Genomic DNA, 25,988 nt, shown 5'->3' with positions numbered 1-25,988 from the left:
GGAGGGGAGCACACACAGACCACACCTCCTGAGACACCCCTGCACTGGTGGAGGGGAGGGAGGGGAGCACACACAGACCACACCTCCTGAGACACCCTTGCACTGGTGGAGGGGAGGGAGGGGAGCACACACAGACCACACCTCCTGAGACACCCCCCCCCCTTCTTGCACTGGTGGAGGGGAGCACACACAGACCACACCAGGCTAAAACTCATCATATTTACTGGATTCTCTTGATTGAAGGATGGAGGGCAGATCTGAAGGGAGGTCTGGCAGAACAATCCACTCCTATCAAAAATACTACTACTTATCAGGGAGAGTCTTCTGGGAAGGAGCTGACCAAGCTTTCCAGAAAATTCTTAAAAGGGTCTGGTACACAGATTGGCTAGATCCAGTATTCCCTCTTTTCAATGGGGATTTCTCCCATGGGCACACAGAAGAAGCTGAATTAAACTAAAGCAAAGCTTACTAAATGGTGGGCTATGACCAGATATTTCTAATTTAAGCTGGCTAAATAAAGTCCACATTGTGTTGTGGGACTGAATGTAGGGTCATGAAGATTCTGACCACAGTGAAGTCTGTGGATAACCATGAATTAGCTCCAGGTCAAACGCGTGCATGCACGCTGTTTCTGGACGTGCTCACTTCACTGCAGATGGAGTTGTGAACATACACAGTGCACTCTTAGCAGTGCACGTCATCACGTCATGACCACCAACACTGCCTAATACACCTTGGCTCAGATACAAGACAACTGTGTTATGGTGGGAAGTGTTCTTACCATACAAAAATAGTCTTCTCACAGAAATGGCGGTTTACCCGTAGGAAACAAAGGCCCCTCCATTCCTACCACAGTTCCTGACATGCTTAGTCTGTCTGTGTACGGCACTGCTAGATACACAGCACCCGGAGCGCGCCCATCTCACGGTCTTTAATAAATGGTAAAATCATGTTTATTAAAGTTATTGAAGAAATAACTATATTTTATTATCATTAAGTGTTTAATTACATATCGATTTTATAACCACATTTATAACCACAGTTGTGTAAAAATTTCTCAGATGGAAAGAAGTCGCTAGTGGAAAACTTTAAGCAGCCCTGAATTAGATAATGAGGGGAAGGAGGTTGGGCTAAGCCAAAGCAAATTCAACTAATCTTCAAGGGATAATATGAGAAGCGATCATTAGGAAAACAGAGCTTCACAAAAACAAGTGCAGCACCCATTCCCAGGACGCGGGGAACTGGGCTGTTGGCAGATGGGGAGCCACTGTGCGTGTATAATGTGAGGTGGCTTCTCTCCCGGGCGCCCATGCAGCCTGAAAATGGCGCTCCTCTGTCCTGTCTCCGGCTCATTTTGGCGGAGCTGGTCACAGAGGAAGGGAGGGAAACTATGTGTTCTCAGAAACTGCTCATGGAGATGAGGTGACCGGTTCTCCAGCCCTTCCTAGTTCCTCATCAGGTTTTTATTTAATTTTTGGCTAAAGCTCATGGCCTTGGCTGGCACCTGACCCAATCTTCTCCATGGAAGAAAAACAAGCCCTTGAGAGTGCGAAGTCTTCCAGCTTGAGGGCTGAGAGTCACGGGAAGCATTTGCCCCTGGAGGTCCTGGCACAGGCACGCCTGGAGAACCGTGCCCACTCCAGGGCCACTCTCTCTGCCATCTCCTTCTGTCCTTACCTGTGAGGTCAAAATCCTAAGCAGCTGGATTAGGGCTTTTACTGCTGTGAAGAGAAACCACGACCACAGTAACTCTTACAAAGAAAACATTTAATCGGGGTGGCTCCTTTACAGTTTCAGAGGTTCAGTCCATTATCATTGTGGCGGGGAGCAGGCAGTGTGTAGACAGATGTGACGGTGGAGCTCAGAGTCCTACGTCTTGACGCAGAGACCCCAAAGTCTGCCCCACAGTGGCACCCTTCTGACAACAAGGCCACACCTCTGAATAGTGCAACTCCCCTTGGGGGCGTCTTCTCTCCAACCCCACAGGCTGTTTCAGACACCCTCCTCGCAGTCTCACATCCTGCACGGGCTTCTGTTTCTTGTCCCTCTCTGCAGCAAAATTCCTCAGTTCTCGCACATTCCACCTTCTCTCAGGCTGGTACTCAATCAAAGTGACTCTTACCAAAGTCATGAGCTTGGACCACTCAGGAGTACAGGTTGGAATGGATCATGATGGCGGGGCTGCTGCTATGTAAATCCATTTGCAGTAGAAAAGGACCTGAAGGACAGGTACACGGGAAAACACTGGACTGAATGAAAGAGATGGCATCCACTCCACAGACATTTACTCCTTACACAATAGACAGCCATTTTTGAACCAGAAGGAAAGTCCAGAGGGAATGCTCCAGCCCCAGACCATGTAATAATTTCTTCAGCATCAAATCTCAGTCTCAACAATACCCCTAAGCAAAAATAAATAAATAAATAAAGTTCAACGTCTGTGTAGTTGCTTACAACATAAGTGTAAACTACAATGAGAGATATCCAAGAGGGTGGGTGGTGTGAGAGGCCCAGCCTCCCTAAGACTGGAGACCAATCTGTATGAAATTCTAATTTACTGGTTGTAAAAATCACTAAGCTTCTGGAGAGGATGAACCAAATGTCTTTTGACAGAAAAGAATAGAAACGGCAATAATTTGTCCTGAAGGTGACACTTTTTTAAATGGTCTATGATCATTTTATCTTCTTAAAACAATTTCCTTTGTAACATGAGCAATTTTCAAATGGTTTGCATATAAAATTGCAGTTGGCAGTTCAAGAAGAATTTAAAATAGCAAGATTCTTTTGAGACCGAAAACAAGAATTGCTAAATATTTAAGACTAAAGAAACTATCAAAACTAAAACCTCTCTCTCACACACACAGGTACACATAACACATGCAATACTAGTAAGTATAAACAAGAAAACAAGATCTGGTATCACATCACCAACTAAAACTTTCCAAAGTTTGGGAAGCTTGTGCACAAAGCAAGTGTCTCTGAGTCACATGAAGTCCTTTGATTTAATACATGTAAACTTCATGCTTTAATCTTACCAAATAATACTTCAGCCATTTAGACATCAACTTAGCCACAGACTAGGCAAGCACAAGAGAACAAATCATAAAATGACTGCTTAAAGGGAAAGCAGGTGCAGGCCTTGATTCATGCCTTTCCATGTCAAAAGTACTGGCGTGAAACTGCACAGACTAGCCTTCCCTGGGAGCTGAGGGACCACACGTGCAGCTGGGTATGGTGACTACTTGCCAGAATTCCTGTCTGTCCATAAACATGCTACAAAGCTCTACAGGAAAAACCTAGGAGGTACAGAGTGTGAAGGAACCATCTGTTGGCAGAACCCACCCATCAGGGCAGTTAAAGCAGTCTGCAGGGATGGAGAGGATTACAGGTGTCCAGTTTCCAGAAATACGCCATGCTCTATGTAGTCACCCTGAGATGAGCACCGTGAACTTCAGCCAGTGAGGAAGAACCAGTGCTGAGAAAGGAGAGTGACTTCAGCCCATCTGCCTACTGCTCACACACCCAGCAGTCCGTGTTTGCCGAGCATGCTGAGTCAGCACTGGGGCTGTGCCTAGAGTGACTGTGATTGAGTCCTGGCTCACCTGCAAAAGCAACGGCTCATATCTCTTCTTCCTACCTAACTATCTATCTACCTACATATGTGTGTATGTATACACCCACCTATCTACATCTGTCTGTCTGTCCATCCATCATCTACCTAATCTATGTACTTACCATCTATGTCTCTACCTACCTACCCATCATGCTTGGTTTGAGCAGCTATCTCCAATATAAGAGAGGAGAAGCCTTCTAGCATGAAAATAGACACAGACTATGTCTGGAATAAGACTGAAATTTGGGTAAAAAGGTGTTGTAACAAGGAGCGGCGGGGCTGTGTCCCCAACACCCCGGCCACATGGCCGCTTATGCCCCGAAATAATTACACGGAAACTGGATTCTTTTAAACACTCCTTGGCCCATTTCTATCTAGCCTCTTCTAGGCTAATTCTCACATATTAATTTAGCCCATTTCTAATAATCTGTGTAGCACCACGAGGTGCGCTTACTGCGAAGATTCTAGCCTACATCCATCCTGGGTCGGAGCTTCATCGCGTGTGCCTCTGAGAGGAGCTATTGTGTCTGCTCGGGAGAGAGGAGCATGGCGTCTCTGAGCTCACTTCCTCTTCCTCCCAGCATTCTGTTCTGTTTACTCCTCCCACCTATGTTTTAACCTATCAGGGCCAAGCAGTTTCTTTATTGCTTAACCAATGAAATCAACAGATTGCTATGATACTCCCACATCAAAAAGGCCATAATATTTTAACAAAAATGATAATAGTTTTCATTCATTAAATTGTTTATAAATTTTCAATGAAACAAATAGATCTTCTTGTATTCATACACTGAGTGAGAAGACGAGGTCTCCCAAACAAAAATGGCATTTCATTCATTGACATGTAATGTGACTTCACCCAGACTGAGCTCCATACGACACGACAGTTTCTGAAAGGACAGAATGGGCACATTTGGAGACATCTTGAAAAGAAAGAATAAAAAAGAAGATGAGAGGAGGAAAAAGAGACAGAGAGAAGGAAAAAAGGTCAAGTCGGGAAGCAATCAAGGCTGCCCTTCCTCAAGGAGTGACTTTTCTTCTAAACTGAAGAACACACTGGTGACGTCAAAGAAAAGAGATGATCACTATGGACTTGGCAAGGTCATGGAGCAAGCGTCCCAGTGCTGGACTTTAAAGCAAGTTTCCCTAAGCCTTCTAAGGAGCAAGCATGACCTGCCTGGGCTCTGAGAAAAAAGAAGAAAGAGGCAGGCTAGTGTGACCATGGTTCTCTACTCATGTGGGATTCCCCTCTGTATGCTGTGAATATGTTTTATTACCATTGGTTATTAAAGAAGCTGCTTCGGCCTATGGCAGAGTAAAGCCAGATGAGAAATCTGAACAGAAATATAGAAAGTAGACAGAGTTAGAGAGACGCCATGTAACTTCCAAAGGGGAAGAATGCCAGAACCTTACCAGTAGGCTACAGCCTCGTGGTAATACAAAGATAAAAAGAAATGGGTTAATTTAAGGCATAAGAGTTAGTTAATAGGAAGCCTGAGATATTGGCCAAACAGTGTTGTAATTAACATAGTTTCCGTGTGATTACTCGGGTCTGGGTGGTCGGCAACAAACGAGTTTACACTATGCAGACACCCTGCACTACCTCTCTCCTGTGCTGAGAGCTGCTAGAGACAGGTCTCTGTGCATAACCTGAGAGTAAAGAATAAGGCAACCTTGCTCACACTGCACTTTCTATATGCTTGGAGCCGCTGCACTGGCTCACACTGCACTTTCTATATGCTTGGAGCCGCTGCACTGGCTCACACTGCACTTTCTATATGCTTGGAGCCGCTGCATTGGCTCACACTGCACTTTCTATATGCTTGGAGCCACTGTACTGGCTCACACTGCACTTTCTATATGCTTGGAGCTGCTGCATTGGCTCACACTGCACTTTCTATATGCTTGGAGCCGCTGCATTGGCTCACATTGCACTTTCTATATGCTTGGAGCCGCTGCACTGGCTCACACTGCACTTTCTATATGCTTGGAGCCGCTGCATTAGCTCACACTGTGCACTTTCTATATGCTTTGAACTATAATTTTATTTTTTAAATGAGCAATTTTTTAAAAATTAATGACTACTGTTTGCCTTTGGGAGAAAGTTCCCAGAACTTAGTAAAACTAAAAAGGAGCCAATGTGTCAGGAAAGATACTCTGCAGTAACCAATCTTTGTCTTTAGAGAGTATAACTAAGCAATACTAAAAACTGTTTCAAGTGCTATAAAATCAAGTTTGACTTAAACTTAAAAGTAGTTCACTTATCGCTGACTTCAGCTCATGAAAGAGCAGCCAGGGCTCTTCCTGGCTAGGAACTCGGTCCAAGGCTGTGTCAGGACAGACAGCACAGTGTGACCTTCCCAGGTTCTTATGCCCCACAGAGACCAAAACTAATCCACCAACGGATAAAGAAGGCCTCCAATCCATCCAGACAGTTAGGAAAAAGGAGCATTGGAAAGCTATGTTGAGAAGGAACACCACAGATAAAGTAATATTCAAGCTCAAAGGTTTAGAATATTTCCTGAAAATCTTCTGCATGGCTAGTCCCAGTGGGTGAGCTAATCAAAACAATGGAGTCAGGAGGGGAGGGGAAGAAATGAATAGTAAGTTAACATGGCTATGAAACTGAAACGACTGTCCCAACTGTCCATGGGATCCATGAAGCTCACCTCATCACATCAATAGCAATATGTGAACATTTAAAGGCAGTGACGCTGGATAAATGGGCACAGGGAAAGAGGCAGAGTTTAAGACAGAGACTGCTGGCGTGTGTCCCTCCAAAACACATTCAATTCAATTCAATGCACTGGAATCAACTGCCATTTAAACAGCATCGGGGGCTGAGCTTTAAGAGGTTATTAGGCCAAGAGAGTACCACCCTCATGAGTGAATGCATGCCACTGTCTGTCTCAGAAGTGGGCTTCTCATACAGGCCCCCCCCCCTTCTGTTTCTGTCCTGGTTCCTCCTAGTTAGCATGTGACTATACAGGCAGAAGATGTTTACCTTGAACTAGAACTGTGAGCCATAAGTTTCCTTCATCATAGAATGCAGAGTCTAAAGTGCTGTGTTACAGCAACACAAGACAGACTATGCCAGAGACACTATTCGCCCCTGGGCACCCCCGCCACCCTCTGAAGCGGGATTCTGCCGACTCTGGCATGGATCACAACATCAAGACAAAACACTCAAATCCACAATAGTCTGCACTCAGGAGCTCAGTATACATGTTTGGCCCTGTACACACACTCACTGCAGCTCACCTCAATAAATTTATCTCCATAAAAAAAAAGTAGTTCTTCAAAACTCATAGAGTAACATCTGGGACATCTGGGCATGCATGGAGCAGAGCATTTCAGTGCGGCCTTCTCACAGAGCACCACCACCAGCCATCTCTAAGTGGCCGGATGACTGTGGACTTTATCATCTCCCCAGCAGTGGGTTTCTGCATACAACTTGAATTAATTTTCCTGGCCATGAACTCTTTTTATAAATTATGATTCATTAATTGTCCTGATCACTGGGTTTTCCTGTGACATTTCCATAAGCACATATAATATACTTAGAGCACGTTCACCTCTTTGTAGCCCTTCTTGTCCTCTCTGCCCTTTCCTCTTCTCCATCCCCAGAGAAGAGTCCTCCACCTGTCTCTCTTTTATGTCTATCTTGCCTAAATCGCACAGGAGAGAAAAATGTACTTTAGTCTTGTTTATTTCATTTGCCACGATGATCTTCAGTTCTATACATTTCAGTTCTAAAGCATCTATGTTTTTAACTCAAAATAATCTTGCTAGTAATTACTATATTGTAGATGGCAGTATTGAAGGAAATCAAAAGGAAAGTTTCTTTTCTGAAGCCACATCCTACTTTGTACAGACACTGGAAACAGTGTCAGAATACAGGGTCAAATTAACCTCGCCGTACAAGTAAAAACTTCATTCACCCGTTCCTAAGCAAGACTACAGCACAGTACAACACAAAATGAAAACATTAACAAGATGACATTAGGTCACTGTACTCCTAACCCATGGTCCATGAAAACGGATTCCGATGTTTTAGTATCAGACATGCACATTGACTCTTTCTCATGACATCTTCTTTCACATTTCATTACGTTACAGTCACACTGAAATCTCCAGTCTGAGTCCCCTGCGACACATTATCAGAAAGTATCAGTCTCAAACATACATACCCAGTTTTTTGGCTTTACTCAAAATGCTACAACAGGCAAAATGTTCCCTGTCTGTTTTCTAAAACCAGAAATCAAATAAAATTAGGTCACAGTAGCTAGTTTCTTGGGGAAAATAAAAGATGATGAATGCAATCGGAATATTTACTACCGCGGAAACTCTCTAGGTCTGGATGCCAAGTCAAGTGTGTCTGGACACAAGTTACCCGGAACTTGAACTGCAGAAAATGCCCTGCTCTGCTGCGCTGTCTCCTTTGCACTGCCACCTCCAGCCTTTTCAACGCTGCTAGTACACACTGTAACAACAAACACTTCTTCACGAGCTTTATTCAGAAATACCCTCGTAGAACCCTTCAAACCAAATACAAGAATATAAAATATTCTCCATCAAAGCAACATAGAACAGCAACAGGAAAGTGAACACATGCATACGTGCATGTGTATGGACACACACACACACACACACACAAACACAAGCATGCACACATGTTCAGAATACAAAACCTTCAGAGTATTCCAAACCATTTCCCATTACCAGAGGCACATTCACCACCAAGTCTGTCATCCCGGAAATGCTTTGCAAGGCTGTGAAAGACTATGGAGCTGAGTCCCAGCCTGTCCTCACCAACACCTCTGACAGCAGGAGTCAGAGAAGGTTCTGGAGGAGACCTGCAGCCCTATTCAGAACAGATAGAAGACAACCTGTAAAACGAATCCTGTTTTACCAAACCTGCCTGTTCAGAGAAATCAAACGCTTCAGAGGCTGGAGAACGGCTCGTGGTCAAGAGGGCACACTGCTCGTGCAGAGGAACAGGTCAGTTCCTCTACTCATGTCAGGCAGCTCCCAACCACCTAGAATCCTAGTTTCAGAGGATCCAGCTACTCCGACTGTAGGACATTAACGTGGAAGCTCAAAAAGCTGTGTCTCACACGGTCACGAGTGTGAGACCGCAGAGCTCGGTTGTCCATCAAAACTGGATGCTGTGGCACCCGAAAGGCACAGGGAGGCCACCCTCCCCACATTGAGCAAGGCTGTCTGTCCTCTGCCAGGCAGGGTGACCCCCAGCTCTACGTGAAACCTTCATTTACTAACAGGCAAAGAGCATTTTATAAAGAAGGGCAGAAAGGGTAGAAGGCAAAGGAGTCTCTGTACTTAGTCAAGAATTAAAGAAAACAGGAAAAAAAAAAGTTCTTTAGAAACAAATTCCAAGGTAAGTCATCTAACCCTCACCTCTGTAACCTGAAGGGTCCAGAGAACTCGAAACCTGAAATGGTCAAGCCCTGTGCACATGGCCCCCAGCATGAAGCCTCAGGCACAGTTCTCTCAACAGAACCAACAGGTGAGTCCTGCTACCCAGCCAGCAGCTGAGGTGGAAACGGGACCTAGCAGCAGACACTAGTCTTTGAGTTTTGATCTAATTACAGGGACACTAGCTGGGCTGTCCTCCCTGTCCCTGTTCTTCACACGAGCAGGACTTAACAGGCTTTTTAGTTTTTACACGGATGTAACCAGCTGGCTTTGTTAGCGTCACTGTCGCACACTCAACCGTGTGAGCATGCAGTCACGATTTTTCTAGTGTCCAAACACTGTAGCGGGCTCTGCGTGAGAGCTGAGCCAGCACAGAAATGGAACTGAAGATTGGTGAGCCCGGTTGCCCCAGTAATCGAGCAATTACTAGATTTTAAGGTTGTACATTTTGGGTGGAGGATTAATTTATGTGAGACCTCCGAGGATCATGCAATCACATAACTTTAGCAAATGAAGGGCTAAGGAATTTATGCCATGGCTCACTGGCTGGTGTCCTTACAGAGTTTATTCACCTGTAAAACGTGCACAGTTCCCTCATAAGTGATTTACTCGCACAAACAAGGTCAGACCACTTTCCCTTTTGAGACCAGTGAGTCTCTTCCACATCTGGGAGACAAGAGATGATGGGGCAGGCACACCCAAAGCAACCTGAGACAGGACTCAGTTTTGAATACTTGAGGTCAGGAACCCTGATGAGAGAGAGCTCACAGGACAGTTCGGTGTCACCAGAGAAGCCACGGAGCCTTCCTAGCCGCGCTCTGTGTAGATGCCTCTGCTTTCAGTTAAAGAGCAGAGCAGCCATCTCAGAACTGAACTTGTTAGGACATGCACCTGTCAGCACCAGGGTGGCCTGGGCATTCGGACAGTCACTGAGGTTCTTTAAATAGACAGGCTGTAAAGGACAGTCCTGGAATCACCAGTGAACAGAACTATAAATGTCTCCCAAAACTCTAAAAGGTGTTTCAAAGTAACCGTCCTGGGTGCTCATGCTTTGCATGAGCATCTGACTCACCTCCCTGCAGGGTTCGAGCAGGGCCAGCCAGCATGAGGCAGTGTGAGAGACAACAGAACACCATGCTGCTATCCTGAGTGGTTGGCACAGGCACCTGAAAACATACGCAGCGTTCTTAGCGTGATGGCCAACATCTATCTTAAAAATCATGACTTCCCTCCCCTATTTTAACTTGCAGCCCTAAAAAAGCAAAGCGCAGACAGCACTTCCCAAGAACAATCTCCCATCAGCTCGCTCCCCACTCAGCCCTCCTCAGCCTTCTGACCCACCCCGCAGTGACTTGGGTGGGAGGTTTCTGTTGAGTTTCACCTAACACTTTGTGTTATTGGAAAGGAATTCAGTTGTTTCTTTAAAGACCACTTAATGGCCTAGAGTGTTCCAGGAAAGGTTCTCTCCCGCTTTCTACCGCCTGAAATTCCACGCAACAACACAGCACCTGCGGATAAGCTGTTACTACTCAGGCATCGGGAAAACTGCCTAAAACCAAGGCTAATGATGTTGAGGGAAACCCTGGGCGGGGTGGAGGGAGGCGGCCTGGCAGATCTCCCCTGACCACTTGCTGCAGGACGGAACTGACGCAGTTCAGCCTGCCACGTTCACACTATGCCCTTCACAAGTCTCTGCGTCTATTTATAGAAAGTTCAGAGCAAGGCCAGCTACTGTCAGCCATTTTTACTATTTTCAAGATATACTCAGACACACACTACTCTCTTATGAAAAAAGGACAACCCCACCCCCACAAAACCTCAATTCTTAAAGTCTTAGTCATGAAATTACATGAAATAGCAATAAGAAAAAATGGTGGATTTTTATATCTCAAGTGAGATACAAAACTGGGAATAAAATGTGTGTGTTTCCTCAGCGGGGGATGTAAACCTGAGTCCACAGGTGCCCTCCTACAGCCGGTTCCAGCCGCAGGGCTACTGTCTCCAAAAGCCAGTTCCTGACTACAACTTTCTAATTGTTTCACAGATGTCACAGATTTCCTAGTTCTTAAGAAGGCATTACATTCAACTTCTTATTTACTCTGCATGCGCACAAGCACGTGTGGGGGGGGGGAGGGTGTACACAAATGCCATGGAGGGCGAGTGGAGGTCACAGGACAACAAGAATTTGCTCCATCTAAAATGTGGGTCTCAGGGACTGAACTGGTTCTCAGGCTTGGGGGCACCTTCACCCACTGTGATGTGGGAGTGTCATATATCAATCTGTTGATTTCATTGGTTAAGTAATAAACCAACTGCTTGGCCTCATAGCTTAGAACATAGATGGGAGGAGGAAACAGAATAGAATTCTGGGCGGAAGAGGAAGTGAGGTCAGACTCTGCTCTGCTCCCGAGAGACCCGACAGCTCTGCTGGAGCAGAGACGCCATGCTCAACTCTCCCAGGATGGATGGAAGCTAGAATCTTCCCGGTAAGCACACCTTGGGGTGCTTACACAGATGATTAGAAATGGGCTAGTCCAGGTGCGAGAATTAGCCTGTAAGGGCTAGAGTTCATGGGCCAAGCAGTTCTTTCAATGAATACAGTTTGTGTGTTGTTATTTCGGGCATGAGCTAGCAAGCGGCTGGGGTGTTGGGGACGCAGCCCCGCCGCTCTTATTTCAACACCACTGAGCCATCCCACCGGCTTGGTTATGTTTTAGACACTGTTATCACTGCAATGCAAGGTGTATGGCTGCTTGTTTACAATGTTTAAGGATAAATAGTAGACTGTAAAGCATCATCGAATTCCCCTTCACGTGTGATGCCAGCCGTTAGAGGAAAGCCTTTGCTCCAACTAGCCCTGCCTACGTGTCCTCCAGGAGACCCTGACACGCCTGGGGATGGATGCGAAGTGCAGAGAAGGTCAACCAGCTGGAGAGAACCAGGCAGCCAGTGAAAACCACACAAGAGAGACTAGCTGTTTAAACTAGCAGCCACAGGAGCTACTATCCACGAGTAGACTCCTTCCCCACTCACCTTCTCCGCCCCTCTTTACCTTCCCAGCACACTGCTCTCCCTTCATCCAGTTCACTTCACAGATGAAAACACAAAGACCAAATCCATGAGCACATCACTGTTGCCCAGGAGTCCCTCTGTGTCAGGAGACTGCCTAAGCTCCTTCTCACCTCCTTTCCTGGAGCCGCAGCAGAGCATGAGCCAGCCTCCCACCAGCCAACCTTCCTGCCTCTAGCTCCATTCATGTTGGCATCTCATGTCTGAGCCCCACCAGTTCTCTCTGTGGCCAAACGCACCTCACTCCCCAGCAGGCAAGTAAGATGTCTTCTTGCCACCCCTAGGAATAATTCCCCTCATACCTACAAACCCTCCCCAAAGCGCTTCTTTGTAGCAGAGGGAACTATCGCAGAGATGCACAGCAGTTCAAATGCAGAGAACAGAACACGTGACACATCTACATCACAGCCTACTCGGGGCTCAGGAAACATCACAGAAGAGGGAGTGCACAGACTCTGACGCCAGAAGACCAGGGCATCTGCTGTGGCCTCTCTCCCCTCCCCTCCTCTTCCCCCTCCCTCTCACGTCCCTCCCATGACAGATCTTCAGTTTCAATTGGTCAGCTCCCAAACATGTACATATGAGCAACACATAGCAAAGTGACTCAGCATGTGCACGTGTTAATGTGTGTGTGAGTGACAATAACAGTTAAGAATAAGAGATCAGAGCTTGGGGGACAAGGCGGGAGCTGAGGGGAGCGAGTGGAATAGGAATAAGTATAGTACTGGTTCGTGTACGACATTTTCAAACATGAATAAAAAACAGAAATAAAACAAAAATGTATCAGCTTGCCTTTTCATAAACGATATACGCCTGTACCCACAAAACAAGAATAAAGTCATAAATACCATACAAATCTGAAATATTCCTAACTTTGTGGGTTTCTCATAATGATAAAGGACAGGAACATACCAGGTGTTTTTGTTTCTTTTCTCTGACATCAAATTCACAGATACACACTTCCTATGAAATTCAGTTCTGTTAAAATTAGTGTCAGTGAGAAAGATACCCTCTGTTTCACATATCCCATAGGAAAGGCTAAGACAACAAAGGGCTCCAGAAAGGACTTGCTGTGGAAATACTCTCTGTGTGCTGCTCCTACAGTTAAAACATCACCAGTCAAAAGGCAATGGTAACAACGAACAATTCTATAATAACAAATGGCTAAATTCTTGCCTTATTTAAAGTAGGGCAGACACTATAAAGACTACAGCATGGATTTCTTTCTGTGCAAACTTGTGAGACATCACCATTATCCAAAGCAGCTTCTCAACCTGTGGGTCGTGACCCCTGTGGGGGTAGAATGGCCCTTTCACAGAGGTCACCTAAGACCCCAAACAACACAGATATATATTATGATTCATAACAGTAGCAAAATTACAGTTATGAAGTAGCAATGAAAATAATTTCATGGTTGGGAACTTCACAACGCCAAAAACTGTATTAAAGGTCACAGCATTAGGCAGGCTGAGAACCACTGCTCTAGAGAAATAAAGTAACGTTTGCTAGGTCCCAACAGATGACAGACATTAACATGTCCCTCCTTATCTGTGGTTCTAAACTGGAGCTTCTTCCAGCTACTAATGCTGCTACCACATGAGCAGGACGGGTGGCTGGCAGCTCATGCACTCACTGCTGCTGGTACAAGCTACGGTGAGCACTCAGCAGACAAGCCCCAGGCAGCGCTCTGTCCAGTTCAGACACGTCCACACTCTGAGGGCAACTCAGTGTGTTTTCACAGGCCACCTCTCCTATCCCAGGCTGCTCTCAGGAAATGTCTGCACTCCACAATACCTTGTCCCTCTGTCCTGAAACACTCACTGGTCCACACCCCATAAAAACTGAACTTCACCCCAACGATCTCACAATCTACTAAACACACAGGATATCAGAGCGCAGCATATCAGAAGCTAAGAACAGAAGGTGATCAACTATTCTAAACAGCCCACCCACTGATTTTTGCTTAAACACCTCTGAAATATACTTCACAAAGTTCAGCTGCTAAGCTGTGGGATCATTATTTGGCCAGGGTTTCCTTCCCCTGGCTATATTTCAATATTCTATACCACGGTGTTTTCACAAGACCAGCTTCGGGCTAGACCAGTATTCACTCAAATTCTGTTGAAGATTTAGGATCCCAATTTGAGGGAGGGAAAATATACCAACAAATATATAGAGGTTGAAAAACAAACATAACATGAGTAGAAACTTTATTACAGAACACACACCTGGTATAATAATGGGACATAAAGGGTTAAATGTAAAAAGGTGATCCCTGGGAATAGAATCACATAATATCTATGGCCCAGTAGGTATATAAAAACAAACCAAACAAACAAACAAAAAAACCACCATATGGCTAGCCCTGCGTTTTGAGAGCAAACGTTGAAACAGATGGGACTGGAAGAAGACAGAGAAAGGTGAAGAAGAGGTGAGGAAGCAGGTTAGTGCTGCGGAGACAACCCTCTCACAGCTCTGATGGAGGCAGGGTCCTCAGAGGGATGCAGAGGTGGTGTGGAATATTAACTGGAGATGTGGTCCATTCGTTTATGCTGTTGAATATTTGTTTAATGATGCAAAGATATGTTTTATTCCTTTATGTTGCATTTGTTCAACTCTGTGAAGCTTTGTTACTTTGCCTGCCTAAAACACCTGATTGGTCATATAAAGAGCTGAAAAGCCAATAGCTAGGCAGGAGAGAAAGGATAGGCAGGGCTGGCATACAGAGGGGATTAAACAGGAGAAGAAATCTAGGCTTGAGAGAAGACAGAGGAGCAAGAAAAGGAGGAGAGAAAGATGCCAGGGGCCAGTCACCCAGCCAGTCACAGAGTGAAAAGGAAAGAAAGATATTTAGGATAAAGAAAGGTAGAAAGCCCAGAGGCAAAACAGAAGAGAAATGGGATAATTTAAGTTAGAAAAGTTGGCTGGGCATTTATAAGCTAAGAATAAGTCTCCATGTGTTTATTTGGGAGCTGGGTGGCAGCCCCCAAAGAATAAAAAACAAAAACAAAAAACTACACAAAGGGAGGAATATGTTCTGAGTGACGTAGATGACAAAGGTAACCTCACGGGTGAGGGCAGGAGGCAGCTTCTCTGAGCACACAAGGGCTCTCTCTGCACAGGCTTCACCCTGCCCTGGCTTCTGACTTCCACCCACCCCTCTTCTACAGCACGGAGCCCTTATTCTCACCAACCCCACACCTCACACAGAATCTGGACAACTCAAACAATTAGACCAGAGAAAGTCAGGAAGAGGGCTCTGACAACACAGGAACCTGATATACTATTTCCTGAAGTGTGTATGTGTGTGGAGGGGGAGTGGGGATTTCAATTCTTCCCTATAAGGAGGGAAAGTTGCTGTGGGTGGGACTACTTCCTAAATCAAAGGAAAAATTCTAGTGAGAACATAAAGGTCCCTCGCTGTGCTGTATTTTCATACTACCACAAACAAAATCCCAAATACTGGTAGAGACACCACTCCCAGACACCTGGACATTCTCCTAAATGCCAGAGATTGCTGTGTTAACCTCTGCTCAGCTCAGACTTGATTATCCCACTTCACTGTGTGGATGAACCATCTGTTCATAAAGCTACTCCCAGGAGAAAACCCCAAGATGGCTCACAGAGGTCTCTAGGTGGACGTCTGAAACTTCTCCAGTTAGGTCTCCGATCCCCGCCCCCCCCAATGCGCTACAGCCTAAGAAGATGAACTTTAAAATGCAGGAAGAGTAAGTCAAAGATTGAGAAGGGTTTATTCTAAAATAGCAAAAGTGAGTTTCTTGCAGAAAAGAAAAAAAAAGTAGAGGATTGGGAATGCAGTAAGTAGAAGGTGCCTGCCCAGCACGAATCCTGGGCTCTCACCACCAGCCCTGCACCAAAGGCGCTATCAGGGACTCTGGTGCACATTCAGGGACAAACAGATGTAGGAGAAAGATACTCCACTGGTGAACACAAAACTGCTTTAGGATATTGGCATGTTTCAGCATGTTCTAAACAATTAGCTAATTTCCTAAACTGGCTGATGGTATATGTTAATCTTGAATCACTGCCCAATTTCCCATCAAAGAGAAATATACACAATAAAGCAATCGGCTTGCAGAGATGACTGACTGTCTTTAGGTTTTAATGCCATTTAGGTCAAGGACTTGAATGTGACCTGTTTCTGAAGCCCTACCGTCTCCTGTCAAAGGGCCTGAAGGCGGGTCTTATAGCACCCAACTGTTAGGGTTCAGTTTGGCTGTGCTCTCAGCTCTGACTGAAAGCGTAAGGTGGCATCTGTAACGTTTAGAGCCAGTTTGTCTCCAGGCTCAAAAGAGAGCGGCTAGAGCTCTTTCCATGTGACAAACGGCAGAGCACAGAGCTTCATGGACATGAACTCATCTACTGATGTCACTGAAACGACCGTGCGATGGGATTTTCCTCATTCTCTAGTGAGAACAGGCACAGAGTGGTTATGCTACTGAAAGCCAAGACTCCAGAGTACACAGCCTGTATTTAAGTAGCAGCACTGTCTGCCTTAGCTACACTCCTGACCACTCAACAACACTGCAAAGGACGCTCTCCCGCCCTTTCTCTCCAGTGAGTCTACCCCGCTAAGTTCCACAACTGCCAGAGGAGACTGGCCATCCCCACAACTGCTATTTTTAACCTGATTCTGACTGATTACATTTAGTATTCTTTTCTTTATGTTTAGAAGGTTGTCTCAACTGCTAAGGAGATTGTAATCTCTCATTATTACCGATAGCTCCACTATGGATTGAGTATAAGATGTTGCCCATCAGCTCAAGTATTTGAAAACCTGGTGCCCAGTTGGTAGCGCTCTTTGGGGGTTATGAAACCTTTAGGAGGCACACCCTTGCCAGAGAAAGTACATCACTGGGGGCAGATTTGAGGGTTTGTAGCCTCGTCCCAGTCCTTGTTCTTTCTCCCACGGTATGGATGAGAATACGCTCGGCCAGCTCTTGGTCCTGCCGCCATGCTTTAACCTGTTGCCACGGCCACAGAAAAGTCATGACTGCACTTCCAAACAGTTTCATTACAAACTGTTTCTCTTGCTTTCTCCATTGTTATTCCACAGTGGAAAAGACACAGATACCATATTCCCTAGCTTGTTATTTCGAAGATGGTTCTTCCTCCTCCAGAGGAACAGTAGATACTTGCACAGAGCAGTGCCTGCCACTTCCAATTCCATACAATAAAAGGTGTTTGCCAGGAAACATTTTTTTAAGTGTTCTGCACGGTGTATCACATACCTTTAACCGCAGCCTGGTCTATACAGTGAGCTCATGGCCAGCCTGGTCTACACAGTGAGTTCCAGGACAGGCAGGGCTGCACAGATTCTGAGACAACTCCCCCTCCCCCACTGCCACCACCCAAAAAGAAAACAGTGTAGACAGAAAGCCACTGAAGAGAACTCTTAAAAAACTGTGCTGGGGATGCAGAGGTGCAGTCTTCACAGTTGCTGGCTTCTGGTGGGGGTGGGGTGCTGAAAGAGAAGGACTTGGTTTTCTGTAAGGGGCAGGCATTGGGAATTTGACCACGCTCCAGTGAGTGTATGGGCAACACAAATTGGATTTGCCTTTTTCTTTTCTTCTAGGGAGGTCACAGGGTGGGGTGGACCTGGGGAGACCGGGAAGAGAGTGTGATCAGGATAGATTATATGAAACGCCCAAATAACCAAAAAAAAAAAAAAAAAAAAAAAATACTACATTAAAAAAGCGGTATTACCTCAGCTTAGGAGTCATCATGGATGCTTACAAAGATGAGATCAGGACATATGCTGCCCACACATCACAATCATATCCAGGAGACACAACCACAAGCTTAGATAACAGGACGATGGCTTTGAAAGTGGCGCCTGTAAAACAATCATGCTTCAGGCGGTGCTGGCGGCAGCAGGAGAGAGCACGCAGGGAAGCAGAGCCTCTGTGTCAGGGACTGACTGACAGGGGTCTTTCAGCATGCCTGCCTCAGTGCACCTCAACTCAAAAGCAGACGTACAGAGGAAGTGTGTAAGTTACCTTCTAGGATGAAGAGCCCTACCCGTGCCAGAACAGCAGGCTGGACCTGGAAGCATCTCTCCTCTCCTCCTCCTCACTCCAGACTGACCTGACCCCTGCCCTCTGCTCCTCCTCCTCATGCCAGACTGACCCCTCACTGGGTGCTCAGTTAAGACTGTGCAGCTTAAAAAGCATCTCTACACAGGTTAACCCGTAGAGCTGAAGGGCCAGCAGAACCTGGCATAGCTCATTCACATCACTCAACTCAGTGTTTTTCCTAGGATTTAAGTCAACAAACCTAAAGAGCATGACTGAAAAAAACTTTGTTTGTGGAATTCATACTAATTTAAACGTCATGACCTGTCTGCTTTAAAGGCCTGGTGGCAGGGAGGGGTCTGGGGCTCCCTGCTGCCTCCATCTGAAGAAGGCTGGGGTGGTGGGGATGGCGGGGTGGTGGGGATGGCGGGGTGGTGGGGATGGCGGGGTGGTGGGGATGGCAGGGTGGTGGGGATGGCGGGGTGGTGGCAGGATGGCGGGGTGGTGGGGATGGCGGGGTGGCAAGGGCTTCACTGTAGCTCCACAGTTAGTCACAGCATTTACTTCTTAAATTACACATTCTGCTAACTGTAGGAACGGCCATGCTGCTGCACATACTTAACATAGCCTGGAAGGGTCTTGGCTCTGAAGAGAGCCTGTAATTCCAGGTGTAACAGCACAATGGGGTCAAGAGCCTTGTTCACACGATCCTGCTGGGGACCGTCAAAGACACATTCTATTTGTTTCAGAAAACCTGATGAAAATAAAAGTACCTAAGTTTGGAATTTCAGATTTCACACCTTCATTTACCGCTGTGAACCTTTGCCAAAGGGCCACCTTACCTAAGAAAATTTTCCTAATTCCTGTCTCCCAACTAAAACTGTCTACCACCCTGTTTGCTTCTCATTGGCAATGGTTAACCAAGTCCTCCCACCTGCTGTCCACTCGTGCCCATGGCTTACACTCTTCAGTCCTCCTGGGAAGTGCAGTCTTATTTGCTCGTCATAGCTTCAAGCCTTTATCTTAGGTATGTCCTGGGTGGCATGATGTCACAGGATGGCCCTCCTCTCTGCGCCCCGTCAGAGAGCAGTATCCACCCCCTTCCTGGCTGGTCCTCCAGCTGGGCCAGGCACTACAGCCCTCTGCTGTTGGAGTCTCTTCTTTCTCACCCGCACGCTACAGGACAAGCTGATTGCTCCTCAACTGCCCAGCTGTGAAGTCAGCCAACTGATCATGCTGAAGAAATGGCTGGGCTGTATCTGTACTGCTGGCCAAACTTATAATCTGTATTTCTAGCCACTTTCTAGGGATCCCCTTCTAGAACTGAAAATGACACCTTTCTCTTTCCTGCTCTCAATGTGCTCTGGTTTAACAGCATGATAAACTGACATTATTCTTTCTCTCCCTAGCTATGAAATCCCTCCTTAAAGCCCCAGAAACATCTACATTGTTTACTGCACCTATGACTCCCAGGTCTCCCAGACTAGAGGGAGAGTTGGGACTTGTCCACAATGCCACCCAAGTGACCAGCCTACACGGAGATGAGCCCTTATTTTAATGAAAGTACTTTTGGACTTTAGATATTGACATTTGTCATGGGATCCTATGGACTCCCAGGGCTCACAGAGGCCAGTGACCCTGACCTTAAAGTCAGCCCTGTGCCTGTATTCCAGCTGGTCTCCAGACTACCTATGAAGGACCAACTGTACAACTTCTGGAAAGAGCGGAACATGTCTGTAAAGCAAGAGAGTCCATTTTTTGTCATACAAATAATTTAGTTTGGGGAACTTGAGTTGGCAAGTCACACTGCCAGTTAAACCCACTAAAACAACACACCTAATCTACTAGCTGGCATTCAATGAAAGCATTCTGTAAAACAAAAAGGTCACTGATATGAACTGCAGTGATCTGGGCCAATTTTTCCAGAAAATAAAATCAAATGATCAGCTGAGCGAGAGAGATTGAGTAAGAACTTAGGCTTTGCTAGCACAGAGGGAAGATAAATAACAGGACGCCAGCAGAAGCCAAGCAGTTGCTTTCTATGCAGTTGACACGGGGTAGCCCATAACTGAAGCCCAGCAGGAATGCAAACATGCAAACATCTCACCAAGCAGAGGAACAGGGTCGGTCTGGTGTAGGAGGTCTTCTGTTTATGTGTTGCTTTCATTGGTTGAATAAAGAAACTGCCTTAGCCTTTTGATAGGGCAGAACTTAGGTAGGCAGAGTAGACAGAACTGAATGCTGGGAAGAAGGGCAGTCAGAGAGCCGCCATGGAGCTGCCAGGTCAGACGTGCTGAATCTTTCCCGGTAAGCCACGGCCTCGTGGTGACACACAGATTATTAGAAATGGGTTGAATCAAGATGTGAGAGTTAGCCAATAAGAGGCTAGAACTAATGGGCCAAACAGTGTCTAAATGAATACAGTTCTGTGTGATTATTTCGGGTGTAAGCTAGTGGGGCAGCTGGGACGACAAGCAGCCCACTTGTTCCTGTTACACTGGTTGGCTTGTGCACTAGTAGGAACTGAAAATCCCTGATGTGAAAGGCTCCAAGGACTTAACAGAAGGACCCTGATCAAGCAGGCCATGAAGAAAAAGTCTATTAATCTTGCCTCCAACATTCACGGTGGCCTGATCACTTCAGCTTTGGAGCTATCTCTACAAATATAAGCTGCAGATCTGTTTATCAGCAAAGAAAGTTAGGAACTAAATCAGGTGTAGACACAATGTGACTAGCTGACGTTATGAAGGACCTAAGTGAGGAAAGCCAACTCAGGAGGAGAAACAAGAAGGAACCAGCCCAACGCTCTGGGACCATAGCTCTCCTGTCCTCGCTGTGAAGCCAGGGACTTCCAGGTGAGCACCATCAGGAGGACAGTACATCCACTTTGTGCCCCCCCCCCCACAGGAGCAGGAGGAAATGGAGACAGGCAGCCTGGGCCAAGAAACCCAGTGGAAGATTTGTTCATAAAATCCTGACTTGGAACAAAGCCTACACTCCTCAGGGCCACACACACTACCTTCATACCTCAGGGCAACACGCAAGACCTCCAGACCTGGGCCTGGCCACACCATCATCCCAAAAGTGACTCTACCACACTTCCTCCCAAGGTTACTCCACCCATCCAGTTTTGTGTATGTATCTAATTTGATTCTTGATTATCCTGGCTGATAATCAGACCTGGCACTTAGAGTTAGGGAAGTAAGTTCAGAAAGTAGAAGTGACATATCAAGACTATCAGCAATAAGTACTGGAGGTGAGACTGGAGGCGGCTGACACCCTGGACCAGGCTCTACCCTGTCCTCAGGGATGAGACTGGAGATGGCTGACATCCTGGACCAGCCTCACCATGTCCTCAGGGATGAGACTGGAGATGGCTGACATCCTGGACCAGCCTCTACCATGTCCTCAGGCTGTGGTAGAGACTTTTCCCAGCTTCCCACCACATTCACCCTCACACCACTACCTGACATTCCATTTCTCTTAGGACTCTGGTCTTCGGTGTGTGCTGTCTTCTAAATGACAAGTATTTAACCACTTTCTTTACGGAGCTGACCAGGGCCTCACACATGGCACCTGAGCAAGTGTTCCACCACGGAGCGGCACACCCAGTCCAAGCTTTTTTGGGGGGTAGGGTCTTAATTCTGTAGCTCAGGCTGGACATGAACATGCTATGTAGTCTAGGTTGGCAAGTACATAGAAGAGCCACCCCCTCTCCCAGCTCAGTCTACTGCGTGACGGAATCCTTGGTGTGAGCCACACCATCCAGCTCACCCTACTGTGTGACAGAATCCCTGGTGTTAGCCACACCGTCCAGCTCAGCCTACTGTGTGACAGAATCCCTGGTGTGAGCCACACCGTCCAGCTCAGCCTACTGCATGACAGAATCCCTGGTGTGAGCCACACCGTCCAGCTCACCCTACTGTGTGATAGAACCCTGGTGTGAGCCACACCGTCCAGCTCAGCCTACTGTGTGACAGAATCCCTGGTGTGAGCCACACTCAGAATCCCTGGTATGAGTCACACCGTCCAGCTCAACTTACTGCATGACAGAATCCCTGGTGTGAGCCACACCGTCCAGTTCAGCCTACTGTGTGACAGAATCCCTGGTGTGAGCCACACCGTCCAGTTCAGCCTACTGTGTGACAGAATCCCTGGTGTGAGCCACACCGTCCAGTTCAGCCTCACTTCTGTTTCAAGTTCAGCTTTTGCTAAATGTAAGCTTCCAAAGATGCGGAGGTCCTTCTCTTTGTCAAACCAACTACCACAAAAACAGCTTCCTCACCACGAGGTGTGCCGTGAGTGTGCGCTGAGTAAACACAAACAGCCATAAACAAATGTACTGAAGACTGAATACTCTCCAAAGCCACATTAATTCTCATTCGATCTCAACATTTCTCAGGGTAAAACTGGAATAAGCAGAAATTTTAGTTGAGAACAATGCCAGGAAAAACAATAATGCCCAGTGTTTTCATCAGTAAGCTTGCTACCAACCAGAGGTGAACAAGCTTTAGGAGAAGGCCGCCCTTGCCCCAGGGCTGGAAGAGTACTCCTCACCCCGTGCCAGCCACTTTCCCAGGCCCCAGGCCCCCAGGCCCAGCTGACAGGGAGCAGGATCTGCTTAGCCTGCTGCACCTGCTGCTCTGCTGTCTGAGACCCCTCCAGCTTGAGTGCACTTTCCCTCGGAACTGCCCCAGGCACCCGGAACTGCTCAGATGCCCGCCCTGCCCCCAAAGGGAACAGCTGGAGATGAGAAGGGCTTTCCCTGCACACCCATCTCACAGCGCTCAGAGCGCAGAGGGGACCTGCGATGAGCTGCTACAGCACTGCCCATCCACACAGCTAGGACCTGTCCCTCAGCTCTCCTGTGCTATCTGACCCAGGAAGCCAAGCTCCGGATATAGAGTTGGCCCATCCAGCCCCCAGTATGGAAGGTCTCAAGAAGTCAGTGCTGTCCAGAGAGAAGCCATGATTTCCTCACACATAGATTTAACATGGAAAGTGGGGGCTGCTCTAGAATTGACCTTGGCTTCAAGGTCCCTGTCTGGCAGACGGCAGTCCTCTCTTCAAAGGAGACACCCTCATCACTACAGCACACCACATCTTCACTCAGGCTTCCTCCAGCAGGGTAGGCTCTGCAGGCTGCAGGGCTCGGCCCACTAGACAGCGGGTTCTCTCCTCCAGCTCCTATCTGTGCCCACCTTCCCTCCCATACCATCAGGAGGTTACAGAGCACACTGGCAGCGATGCTCAGCAGAGCCCTCCTGCTGCCAGGCTGCCTTGGCGGCCCCTGATCCCCACACTAGCTGAGCTCTCAGAGGCTGCCTGTCATAAATCTTTAGGTCGACTTCAAATGCAGACCTTGGGATCACGTGGTTTCACTTCCAGATGGCATCTTTCCTCACCCTCATCCACAGAGGAAGCTGTGCCAATGGAACATGAATTATTTTAGTTGCTTAGCACTCCTATGGGAACAAACAAACACACACTATGGCTGCTTATTTATAAACAACAGAAAGTCGCACTTTCATGGTTTCCAGGCATAAGACTGGAGGTCAGGGAGGCGCCCACTTTCTGGGTAACAGCAGCGTCCTCCTGTGCTATGTCCTCACGCAATAGAGTTAACTCTCCCGTAAGAACATAGGGATCTGCCTTCACAACCTGATCACTTCCCAAACCTCAGCTCCTCACATCTTGGGTGGTGTGTGTGTGCGTGTGTGTGTGTGTGTGTGTGTGTGTGTGTATGTGTGACATCTTGGGTGGTGTGTGTGTGTGTGTGCGTGTGTACGTGTGTGTGTGTGTGCGCGCGTGTGTGTGACATCTTGGGTGGTGTGTGTGTGTTTGTCGGACCTCATAACAAGACTCTGAGGAGGTACAATCACTCAAGTCCTAGCAAGTCACCCTCCCCTCCAGAACCTGTGGAACACTGAGGGCAGGTTATCTTACAGACTCACCTGAAATTAATCCTCAATCAGTTTACTTGGATAACACTGTATTTAAAGGACCCAGGAATGAGAGAATCTGGGGATCAAACTCCTGAGAGAATTCCGTCCTTCTGTCCCCAGCACACATGTGCTCCCAGCACATCTGTTTTGGTATAGCCCCGACTTGTTCTCTCGATTCCCTTTCCTATGTCCCATGGTCTAGTCTAACTGGCAACTGAGTCTATACATGTATAAACTTTCCTTTGTCTCTTTTAAGAAACAATTCTGGGCTGGGAATATAATCGGGTGGTAGAGCACATGTCTGTTCCTGAAGCCCTAGGTTCAATTCCAAGCAAGCAAAATAAAACAACCAATTGACCAACAAATAAAACAATCCCACAAATAGTAAATTTCTTCAAATATAAAATATACATTCATTACAGAAAATTTGGAAAACAATAAAGAAACAGGATTAAAAGTCATTAATAATATGAGTGTGCAATCTACAATGGCACAGAGTAAGTTACATGACCCAATATAAAACACCAGGCACCAAGGAGTGCAGTAAGATTTTTTTTTTTTTAATGAAAAATGGTCAAAAGAGCGGGATACGCTAGAAGTCGAAGCCTGGGGGTCCTGCAGATGCTGCTGGCGTCCTGTTTCTTCGTCAGGCACTTGCTGCACACTCTGCTTGAGACGAGACAGTGAATTCATTCATCAAACGGCTGCCTGTACTGACATCCTGGGTAGATGCCCAGCACGGTGGGACGCTGCTTTCTAGAGGGTCCTGGTCTAGCAGGGAGGCAGCAGGACCCGGACCTGGAGCCGCAGTCCTGAACCTGCAGAGAACACTCTGAGAGCAGGGGAGGCTCCCCTGGGTGGCGCCTTCATGATCACTGTCTATGGGTGTGCGAGCTGCTGCATTTAAGACATCTTTCTGAAGTGTTTTTAAAGCACTGTTTAACACTGTTCTGTTATCTCTGACTTTGTAAAGTCACAGTGTCGCTCTGTGCTAATACAAACACGATTATGACAGAAACAAGGGAGCAGCTGGGGAGCGGAGAGCACTTCTGGTTCTCTCTCCTCAGTCACCACTCCTCTCAGAGCGGGAAGGTCTAGCTGACCCTTCTAGAGCCAGGATGATGAATTAGGGCACAAAGAGAGAGACTCTGACATCCTTGTGTTTGGAATGTGTGGAACAATAAACACTGCCAAGCGTGGAAATGTGGCTCGTGTGAGTTCAGGGGCCAGGAAAACTGCCCCAGAACAGAAAGGCTGGCCACAGATGAATGCACCAAAGCCCGAAGTGCAGCAGGCCAGGAGTGAATCTGGACATCAGGGACTACTTAGGGGCTCCGCGGGGCCAGAAAGTAACCATGAAGAGGCCTCTGGCCTCCAGAGACTCTTACAGACAAAGCACCTCACTTTAGAAAGGAGTACTCCACAGAACACCCACAGCAAGGGCACCACTGGTTAGGGAGCTTCAAAGAGCCTACTTACACTCCTTGAACTGCAACAGGGGACTGCGAGCTTAGAGCCTGTGTAATCACTTTGAACCTAGCAACAAATGAGCCAAAAGAGCCCCTTAGAAGTTCAGCTGTTTGAAGTCGAGAGCTTCCCAAATTACCACACAAAGGACTATGAGAAGTAGGCATGCATATGGCATGGGAGAAAGACTGGCTGTCAGGGAACCGAGCACTCCTGCAAGGGAGAAGCTGGCCAGGCTGGTGTTAAGGCTACTGCACAGAGGCGGGCAGAACCTTTCATTCGCATGAACAAACAGCACATCGTATGAGGCATCACTGCAAAAGACACCTTAGTGAGAGCCTGCTCCAGCTGTTAGGCACATGGATGAGGGATAGGAGGCAGGGCAGAAGAGAGCCAGCTGTACGAGGTCTGATGTGACGACCT

The 25,988-nt window shown here is 47.0% G+C and overlaps 1 protein-coding gene across 3 annotated transcripts in view; it reads right to left on the bottom strand.

The window, feature by feature from the left end:
* Rassf8 (Ras association domain family member 8) overlaps positions 1–25,988 on the bottom strand; it is a 73,032-nt gene that overhangs the window by 37,833 nt on the left and 9,211 nt on the right. Inside the window, exon 2 of one of the 3 annotated variants that reach the window (XM_050164716.1) lies at positions 10,122–10,215. The exons of the other annotated variants lie outside the window; for them this stretch is intronic. The gene's annotated coding sequence lies outside the window, so the exon portion shown is untranslated. The remainder of the gene's footprint in view (positions 1–10,121; positions 10,216–25,988) is intronic. 3 annotated transcript variants of the gene reach the window in all.

The sequence above is a fragment of the Alexandromys fortis genome, unplaced genomic scaffold (assembly GCF_014885135.2).
Source record: "Alexandromys fortis isolate MF-2015 unplaced genomic scaffold, M_Fortis_MF-2015_v1.1 scaffold_153, whole genome shotgun sequence".
NCBI classification, from domain to species: Eukaryota; Metazoa; Chordata; class Mammalia; order Rodentia; family Cricetidae; genus Alexandromys; species Alexandromys fortis.
This window is presented reverse-complemented; position numbering and strand designations above follow the sequence as displayed.